This window comes from Myotis nattereri (genome assembly GCF_964212035.1).
Source record: "Myotis nattereri genome assembly, chromosome: 14".
Classification (NCBI taxonomy): domain Eukaryota; kingdom Metazoa; phylum Chordata; class Mammalia; order Chiroptera; family Vespertilionidae; genus Myotis; species Myotis nattereri.
The window spans coordinates 19,452,745-19,462,359 of NC_138089.1; positions in this window are offsets into that span (position 1 = coordinate 19,452,745).

Here is a 9,615-nt window from a genome sequence, read left to right on the forward strand (position 1 = left end):
CACTGATAGTCTCCAATCTGTGGAAGCCAGGTGTCCCATAGATGTAGGAGCAGGTCAAGGGCTGCATCATCCATCACCCAGCTTCGGAGTGCTTTGTCTCCAAGAGAAACCCCTCACATACTCTCTTCCTGGCTTGGACCTCACCAGCATATCCTCAAAGTGCTCCCCAAACCCCTGCTTGATTTGCCAATGGAATCTCCTCCCGCTCCACAGCATTCATACGAGTGTTCACTCCCCATGGTTTCTTTCTGGCCTGACTAGATGCTCTGTCTCACATTAACTGAGGATGACCTCAGATCACATCTCCTTTCATCTCTGGGGGCTGGTCCAAACCCAGCAGGGAACAGGTTATCTGCCATTTAACCCAATGCCCAACTTTGCCTCTTTTACTTAAATATTAATTTTTCTATAACAAGCAAATGCCGTATATTATCAAAACTCCTTGAATTGTAAGTGATAAAACCCAATGCAGACTGATTTCATGGAAGACTGGCAAGGATGGTTAATATGGGCCTCATCCAAGGGCTCCAACAAAGTCAGAAGACCAATGTATCATTTCCCCTCCATTGTGGGGGCTCTGCTTATTTTTGTTGCCTTCACTTTTAACACTGCTTATACAGTGTGGTCCTGCCCAACCCCTCACCCAGAAACTCTACATGTACAGCCAACCAGGTTAGTGTCCTCAAAGGAAAATTGGTTCCTCTATCCTACTGTAGCCAAAACAAAAAACTGATCTGTGTCACATGACTCTTCTCTGATTGGACAAGCCTGAGTCACGTGCTCTTACCTTGACTCATGGGATGAAGCCAGCCCTGCTAAATCACTTGGCCTGTTAGGCGAGTATAGGTGAAACCTCAAAGAATAATTAGGTGCTCCTACCAAAGGAAGGAGAAAACAATGCTGGACATGCAACAGCTCTAAGCTTTCAGATGAGGTACCCTGTCTCCAGAGCTAACACAGCCCTGTATCTTCTTTCTTTAATAACAGGCCTGCTTTTCCTCTATTGCTGTGACTCACACACGCTCATTGTGTAGCATTAATAAGCACCACGCTGCACATCATTATTGCACGTGCCTGGATGTCCTGCTTCATTGTGAGCCCTTGAGAGCAGGAGCCATGACTCATTCATTTCTGCATCTCCATATCTACATAATTCCCGGCACATAGTAGGTAATTGAGGAAACTTTAACATTAAAAAAGGAAGAAACAGATGAACCACCTGTGACTCAAACTCCTGTCTTGGGGGACACCATTCACACACATGTTCACCGTTTTACGGCCCAAGTGAAAACTCTCCATCACAAACAGTGATGTTTGGAAGCAAACTGAAGAATGTACCATGATGAGACTGCACAGCTAGGTTCAAAACAAAAAATAAGTAAAAAGATGCCAGGTGACCACTGCATCAGGCATATGGTACTATGCAAATGATTCTTCTGAGACAACCCTTCTCTCTTGCTGAACACTCCTGGGGCTTCTAGGGTGGCTAGCCAGCACAAGGAGAAATCTCTAATGTTGAACTTCATTCTGAAGCCCTTTAAGCCCTGTTGTAAACCCACTGAACTAAGAGGCCACAGGCCCAGTGACCTTGAGCCAGCAGCAGTAACATCCAGGATGGTGGACAAAAATGTTTCGGCGGCTTCCATCTCACCCATCCCTGTGGGGCTCTCTTGTGAAGCCTGTTCAGGTCTAGCACCCAGTAAGTGCTCAATAATTACCTGTTGACTAAAATGGAAAAGCCAATGTGATCTGGTATATCCAATACTAATTTTAGAAATGAATGGGTGTACCATAATGCTTCCTTAACGAGTGGTTGATGATCCATAATATATGATCCATGAATATTTGTTGAATGAGCAAACAATGAGATGAATGAATGAATGAATGAATGAATGAGTAGCCTATCAGTTAAGTTTACAGGTATTACTATTCATGTGCTTTTCCTCCATGTGTGTTCAACTGCTCTTTATTTCCTTTAGCTATAACTCAGTCCCAATAAACAGACTCTTCAAAATTTATGATTTGTTTCTGTTTTCTGTTGTTGAATCTTGAAATAGATGCTGTTATCATATGGCTTGAATCCCATTTTAAATAGCAAAGAGATATGTTCAAACATCCTTGAATTGAGCACGCAGAACGAGGAAGGGATGCCGCTTATGTGCCGACTAATCTCTGTTATGACACATCTGCGTGACTGAGAGGATCACGCTCCTGGGTTGAGAAGGAGAGGGCTGTCCACAAATGACACGTGAGTGGAGCCGTCGTGTTCCTGTATATACTCAGTAGATATATGTACCGGCTGGAATAGGTAAATTTAATCCTTTGCCATCATTCATTTCACTTTCCTGAATTCTGTGGTATTTCCAAGGAATGACTGCTTTTCTTCTGGGTTAAGTAGAAATCTTTGCTTAAGTCAAAACCACTTACTTTAAATACATTCAATGACATTGGGATCTTTTGCCCTGGGAGTGTTTCTCATGTTTTTCAAAGTCAATGAATTGTCACTGGACCTTAATGGACACTTACAGAACAGTGAATCAAGGATTTAACTGGGTGGAGGGGGAAAAAAAAGCCTTTATCCAAAATTCACTGATTTATTGAGACAGGTTTGGGAAATCATAACAGTGTCACTTTACTGAGCATTGATGATGATAGCAGCAAAGTATACAACATTACAAAAGAATTGGGATTGAATTCTGCTATTTATAATTATTTGTGGTCCCTTTTGAGTAGGCTGAGGCTATTTGCATAGAACAGTGATATCATATTAGAGTCACTCCAGTTAGAATTCAATACGAGGTGAAATTGTTATGACGTCAGAACATTCTTGAAAAGTTTAAAAATGTCATCAGCTTCCTAGATGTCTTGTGCATGGTTTGGTGTCAGGAAGACCAAGTAATCGACTAGATAGCTAAACTCTGGCCTTTTTATTTGTCTATTATGCATCTCTCTTCGTTAAAATGTTTCTCACTTATTGGTTTGATATTAAAAATTTGGTGTCTCATAGCTGAAATTGACCAGAGGGCTGTTCACATTCTTATTCAGTTTTGAGATGTCCCTTTTTCTCTTCGGGCAAGTCCATTGTGTGCTCATTCAAATGTGTTCTCTGGGTCGGCTTTCCAGGTCATCAAGGAGGACTGTTCTTACTTCCTATTTGAAAGGGGTAGATTTGATCTATTTTAGAATCTAGTTAGAATCCAATATGAGCTTTACCAAGCTGCTTCCTAATGACATCTTATTCTTCTGCCAGCTGGTTTCAAAGTATAAGCCCAAAATTTGGGGAAAATATTACAGTTTTCTATATTCTCTTTCTAGAAAAATGGAACTTAACTAAAGATTTTAAAAGCCTGCTCTTACATACCCAAAGGAGATGGCTGTGTAATGGGTTGCTTGGGAACAAAAGTAATTATTGAGAATACCTGATGCAGCTTTCTAAATCCTAGTACACAGATTTATGCACACAATATTGAAAATTGTAAACAATCGATAAAATAGGACAAAATAAAAATTCCAGCATTTTCTTCTATCCCTCAGATAAGAAAGCTTCTTTCATGTAAGTAAAGGGATGTGTGTTCCCCCAAAATGGTAAATTGATGTTCTAAATCTAGCACCTAGATCAGTGATGGTGAACCTTTTGAGCTCAGCATGTCAGCATTTTGAAAAACCCTAATTTAACTCTGGTGCCGTGTCACATATAGAAATTTTTTGATATTTTCAACCATAGTAAAACAAAGATTTATATTTTTGATAGTTATTTTATATATTTAAATGCCATTTAACAAAGAAAGATCAACCAAAAAAATGAGTCCGCGTGTCACCTCTGACACACATGTCATAGGTTCGCCATCACTGGCCTAGATGCCCGGTGGCCCACATAAAATATAGAACATACAAGACTGACCATTTTATGAGAAAAGGCCAGTGAAGGGAAAACAACTTTTCAGAAAAAAAACAACATGACAAGAGGGGAGAGTAATGGGATACTGTCTTTCTTCAGAGGAAAACTATTTCTCTTATCTGCCTCTGTCCACTTAAGGTAAGCCTTGTGTGGGAGAGGCAGGGGGGAAATGTGGACACATTCTGGGAGCCAGGGAAACACCTTTTTAAAAAGTTTTGTCTTTATTTATAGGTAAATAAAGTATGATAGTTAAGTTATTTGGAGTCAAAGTGCCAAAGTTCAAACCCCTGCTTAGTCATTATCTGGCTATGGGCATGATCATTCATTCATTCATTCATTCATTCATTCATTCGTTTATGCTGAGCATTTTCTCTGTGCCAGTCATTGGAGGTGATAGCTTTGAACAAGAAAGGTGAAACCCCTGCCCTGGAGCTTATGTTTTAGGAGAGGAAAAAGAAAATAAACAAATCTATAGTAATAAAAGCATAATATGCTAATTAGACCAGGCAGCCGAATGACCTTCCAGATGTCCTTCCAGTCAACCTTCTGGACGGAGCTGGGGCTGCAAGGGAAGCCTGGGTCCCAGGTGCCTGCCAGAGGCCAGAAGGAAGCCCAGGATCCGGGTGCCAGAAGGAAGCCAGTGCCAACGCGGGGGGAATAAAGGCCTACTCTTACACGAATTTTGTGCATTGGGCCTCTAGTAAATAAATACACATGCATGCAAATAAGATAATTTTAGATTGGGATGAAAGAAGAAAATCAAACAGAGTCATTGGCAGGGAGAGTGGGGGCTGCATTAAGTTGATACGTACATTGAGATGCTGACCCGATGGAGTGAGCACGCCGCAGAGGCAGAGGATGCGTTCTGAGGAGCCTTGCAGGCAGGTTGGCTTGTTTGGGCTTTATCTGGTACACTGGGGAGTCCTTGAAGGACGTTAAGCAGAGGAATGATGTGATCTGAGCTGCACGGGGGAGAGAGACCCCTGACCTCATCAGGGCTAACACTGGAGCACCAGACCAAGCCCTTTTCAGAGAGCAGGGAATGCAAAGGACACTGCCATACAAGGTCAGAATCCAGGTGGGTGGCTCAGTATGGATGCTGTGGTTCCTGACGGTGGTGCTGGAATGAGGGCAGGGAAGTCATAGCTTCATGGTAAGGCAGTTAGTGAAGTCAGGACAAATCTTTGACAGCCCCATGGAACTGGACTTGAATCAGGCCTTCCTGGTGGGGCCGATCTGGTGGGCATTGTGCTTGGTGCTTCCTGGAGTAAATTGGAGCTTTCAAAAAAGACTTTTTCCTCTTAACATCAATCTTGTGTAGGAGAGGCCAAGGGGAAAGTGTGGGCGCATTTGGGAGCCAGGGAAACACCTTTTACAAAATAGTTTTGTCTTCATTCATCTGTATATATAAAAGCCTAAGAGACTGTTCGACTGGTAGCTATGATGCATACTGACCACCAGGGGGCAGTGCTCAACGTGCAGGCATGGAAACATGGAACAGACTGATGAATCTCAGAGGGAAGGGGGGAGAGGGGAGGGCAGGAAGAGATTAACCAAAGATCTTATATGCATACTGCACCTGGCCGGTTTCGGCCTGATCCCCGCAGGCCAGGCCGAGGGACCCCACTCGTGCACAAATCTGTGCACCAGGCATCTAGTAAGTAGGTAAAGGTAACAGTAGGAGCCTCTGTTACTTAGAGTCAGAGTACCAGGGTTCTAACTCTTGGGTTTGAGCACAGAAACCTTGGGCTTATAGAAACTGCGATCTCTTTGAACCTTTCCTTTTCCCCACATTGTGTGGCTAATAATAGGATTTACCCTATGAAGGAGCAGGCATGAACCACAGCAATGACATCAATGACACGAAGAGTTCACACAGTGGCTGGCCTCCAGCACACAGTGAGAGCTCAGTAAATGTTCCCAGCCATTCTTATTCGGAAGTAATACTCATTATTATCTCGGCACTGATTGGCCTCATCCTTACCGAATTCTTTCATGCAGACATGGCAGATAATCTTATAACAGCCTCCCACGTTTCCCTCCATTTTCCTGGGGCCCCTGCTTCCTCCCTCCTCAGGCAACTCCTTTGTCTCAGGATTTCGCCCAGGACCCAGGGACAAACATGCCTAGTGTTGACATAATCACAGCAGCTGCTGCCATGAGCAGAGGCTGGACCAGGGCCTTCTGAACGTTACCTCAATTGTTAGACCCCTAAATACTCCACCTCACAGGTGGGGAAATCAAGGCTTAGACGGGGACGTGACCCTGCTAGGGTCACTCAGTCAGTATGAGGCTGAGCTGGGGTTCAGACTCAGTTCTGTTTGACTTTGAAATTACTTAAAACTAAAAAAAATCCCAGTGTCCATGCAGGCCCTTCCCTTTTCCCCCTCCCCCCCAAAAAGCACTTGACTATAAAAATAGAGAGGGCTCTGAGTTAGGAGGTCGCCGTGATTAGGCCCAGTGCCAGGAGAGTTTGAGATTTTCAAGGAGCCTCCTTGAGTCAGTGTCCAAAAATGTCCCGTAACCGCAAGGGAGCCTCTGTACCTCCCAGGCCAGTGGCCGGTGAGAACACAGTGTGACCATGTTACTTTGACTGTGGCCATGCGGTGGCCAGGAAGCCCCGGCCCCCTTCCGGCCTCTTTGTCCCATTTAGTGCTCCATCTGGGGGCCCCTCCCAGGCAGCCCGGCTGGTCTTGACTCTGAGGTGAAGGAGTAAACATTTTGGGACTCTTTATTAGTTTATTTCAGAAGATGGAGCCTGTTTGTCCCTGGGGCCCATCCCTCTTTTATGGCCTCCAGCCCTTCTTGACAAATTCTAGTGACTGGAGAGAAAACCCGCTTTCTACAGCGGATCATTAAAACGCCGCCATAAAACCCAGGGCCGTAAAATATTATTTGCCTGGCATCAAAGGGGGGGTAGATTTTCCCAGAATGTCAACCCCGGCTCTGCTTTCTCCCACTGGGAACGGCGGCACAGGGATGAGATGGTTCATAAATTCCTTATCTTGCACTCTGTTTTGTGAAATAACCCTGTTGGGAGAGCAGCCAAAAATATTGATTTATTTGTTCCACAGACTCAAAAGCATTTTTAATGAGGGGAGCATGGCGATGCCTTGCCAGTGTGTCTGCAGATGACTCAATCTGCGGACATACACCCAAATACACACAAGGTGCGTATGGGGAGAGGTGGGGATCCACGAGCTGGAGATCTGTGGGAGAGAACCTTTGGAGATGGAGGTGGAGATGGAGAGGAATGGATCCCCCTCCTTCGCACTGTTCGTTGCCCAGCCAAATCAGTTGAGGCCCATCTTGGAAGGAGCTTTGTAACCGAGCCTGGCTTTCTAGAGTAGCCCTCCCCACTGACTGAAGGGTCAACGTGGGTTTCCTGTTGGTTCCCCTGGACATTTTTCTCTGGGAATAACCTTCTCATCCAGGCATGCATTCATTTGGTCATTCAACCAATATTATTGAGCAACTACTGAGTGCCAGGCATGGGGGCTACAGCCATGAAAACACGGCCACAGAACTTATTCCACTCTCACGGTGCCATCTCAGCACACCCGTTATTCATATCATCAGATAAAACTCACAATCCTCCACCTGAAGTCCTCAGGGTCAGTCGATAGGTTTGTCAGGAGTTTGGGGATTTTTTTGGAAAGATAAAATAGGGCATATGATTACTTCGATTGCAGACAGCCCCCGTGAGGTCTGGGGAAGGACCCAGTAATCCAACACTGCTCACATTTCTTCTGTGAACAGTATGAACATTCACGCCAACTCGGATAAATTAAGACTATAAATGGCCTTGTCATGTGAGGTCTAGTTTTGCCACCAAAGGAGTGGCAAAAAAAAGCAGCTTTCTGTAGAAGAGCAGGTATTAGTCCCTGCTGAGTGCCTGACCCACCCTAAGTGCCTCATGATCATTACCATTTATCCCCCCATATCCCTGATTTTTAAGGTCTTGCTTTGCATTTTCACTGCATCCCTACCAGGTAGGTCATTGCATTTCTGTTTTTCTTTGTTGTGTGACAGGTCATTAGCTTTCTCGGTTTTTGTTTGTTGTTTTGTTATTGTTGTTGTATGTGTTTAAGAGGATTCTGAGGCACCTAGAGGCTGAATGGCTTGTCCAAGCTTTCCCAGCTAGGAAGTAAGGGAGAGGGGAATGGAACTACAGATGCAGGAAATAAAACTGTTGGGGTTGTGTCTACACAAACAAGCAAAGGCAATTGGAAAGAAACAGAAAATTATCGAGATAATTCAGAATATAGCAATTAATAAAGGTCTGTGGTTTGGTAGCCAGTGTTTCTGGGCTGATTGCATGAATGGAGCAAATTCTTACATTAAGGGTCCTTTCCTTCTTGGGAATAGGATCATCTGAGCATACTGCCTCCAGGCACTCAGGCTTCACACCCTCTGGGAGCTGTGTTCTTAACCAATTCATTTCCTGCCGCCTCTCAGTGCCTCTGCCCATGAACTGGGTCCAAGGAGTGGATTCTAGGAGCATCCTCTGGGGTGCCAGCCAGGAGAACCCCAGGTGGCAGTGGCTGGGCAAAACAGAGTGGGGAGAGGGACTGGGGGAGGATGGATTTGCCAGGCACAGACACCTCTTGGTTAGATCCTCGTCTCCCTTGGGCAGATCTCAGGATAGACTGGAAAACTGGAAAATGCCCACCTGACGGTTAAGCGGTGAAGGCCTGGAGAGAATGAGGGGAAAGTGGACTCAGGAGGTGGAGAGATGTCCCCAGGGGATCTTTGATAACCTTGGGTCCCCTCTTCCCTGGAGAAAGAAAGCCAGCCCCTGGGAGCAAGGGCATCCCTTGCAGTTCGTGGAAAGCCCACACTTGACATATTGATGTGCCCAGCAAGGGGGGCCAGGGCTGTGGAGGGGTCCAGTCCGCGGAGACAAGTAAGGAGCAGGAAGGGCCTGCCAGGGGTGTTGCCGGGTCACCAGAATCTCTCCCTGCTCAGGCTGGGGTGATCAGCCAGGGGTGGGACTAGGGCAGGAAAGTAGAAAAACAAAACAGCCACCACCCCAAGTACCCCTGGCTATGGATTTTGCCCCTAGGTCAAGTGCATGCCACGTGGATGACTGAAATTGAGGTAGGGGTGTGTGTGTGTGTGTGTGTGTGTGTGTGTGTGTGTGTGTGTGTGACTTCCACTAGGAATGTCTAGAGAATGGGGAGGATTGAGAACAAGAAGTGCGCTCCAGTGTGAGGTATTGTTTGGAGGCCTGAAGGTGGGGGTCACTCATCCACCAACCCTGCCCCGCCTGAGCCCAGGTGCCTGGAAGGATTCACAAGTCCCACTGCCGGGGACCCAGTTTTACTGAACTTTGCAGGCTCCTTTCTCACCTTAGGGCACTGACCGGGCTCCACCTGGCAAGACCAGGCATCACATCCGGACGCGCCAGCGTCCTAGTTAGATGCTCAATCTCGCTCCCAAGCACCCAAATCTATTGCACTGGGGGAGTTGCAGGATGCGTGTGCCTACCCGATTTTCCAGCCCCCACTCCAGTCTCAGGGACCCCACCCTCAAGGGCAAGAATGCAGAGGAAATCCTCCGAGAGGCTCAGCGCCGGGGCAGCAGCCCGCGTGGAAGCGGCCTGGGACCGGCAAGCCAAAGAGTCCAGCCCGGGAAGTCGGGGCTCAGCCTCCTGCAGGTCCTTGCTTTGGGAAGGAGCGAAGAGAGCGGCTGCAGGCAGACAGTGGCTGCGGAGC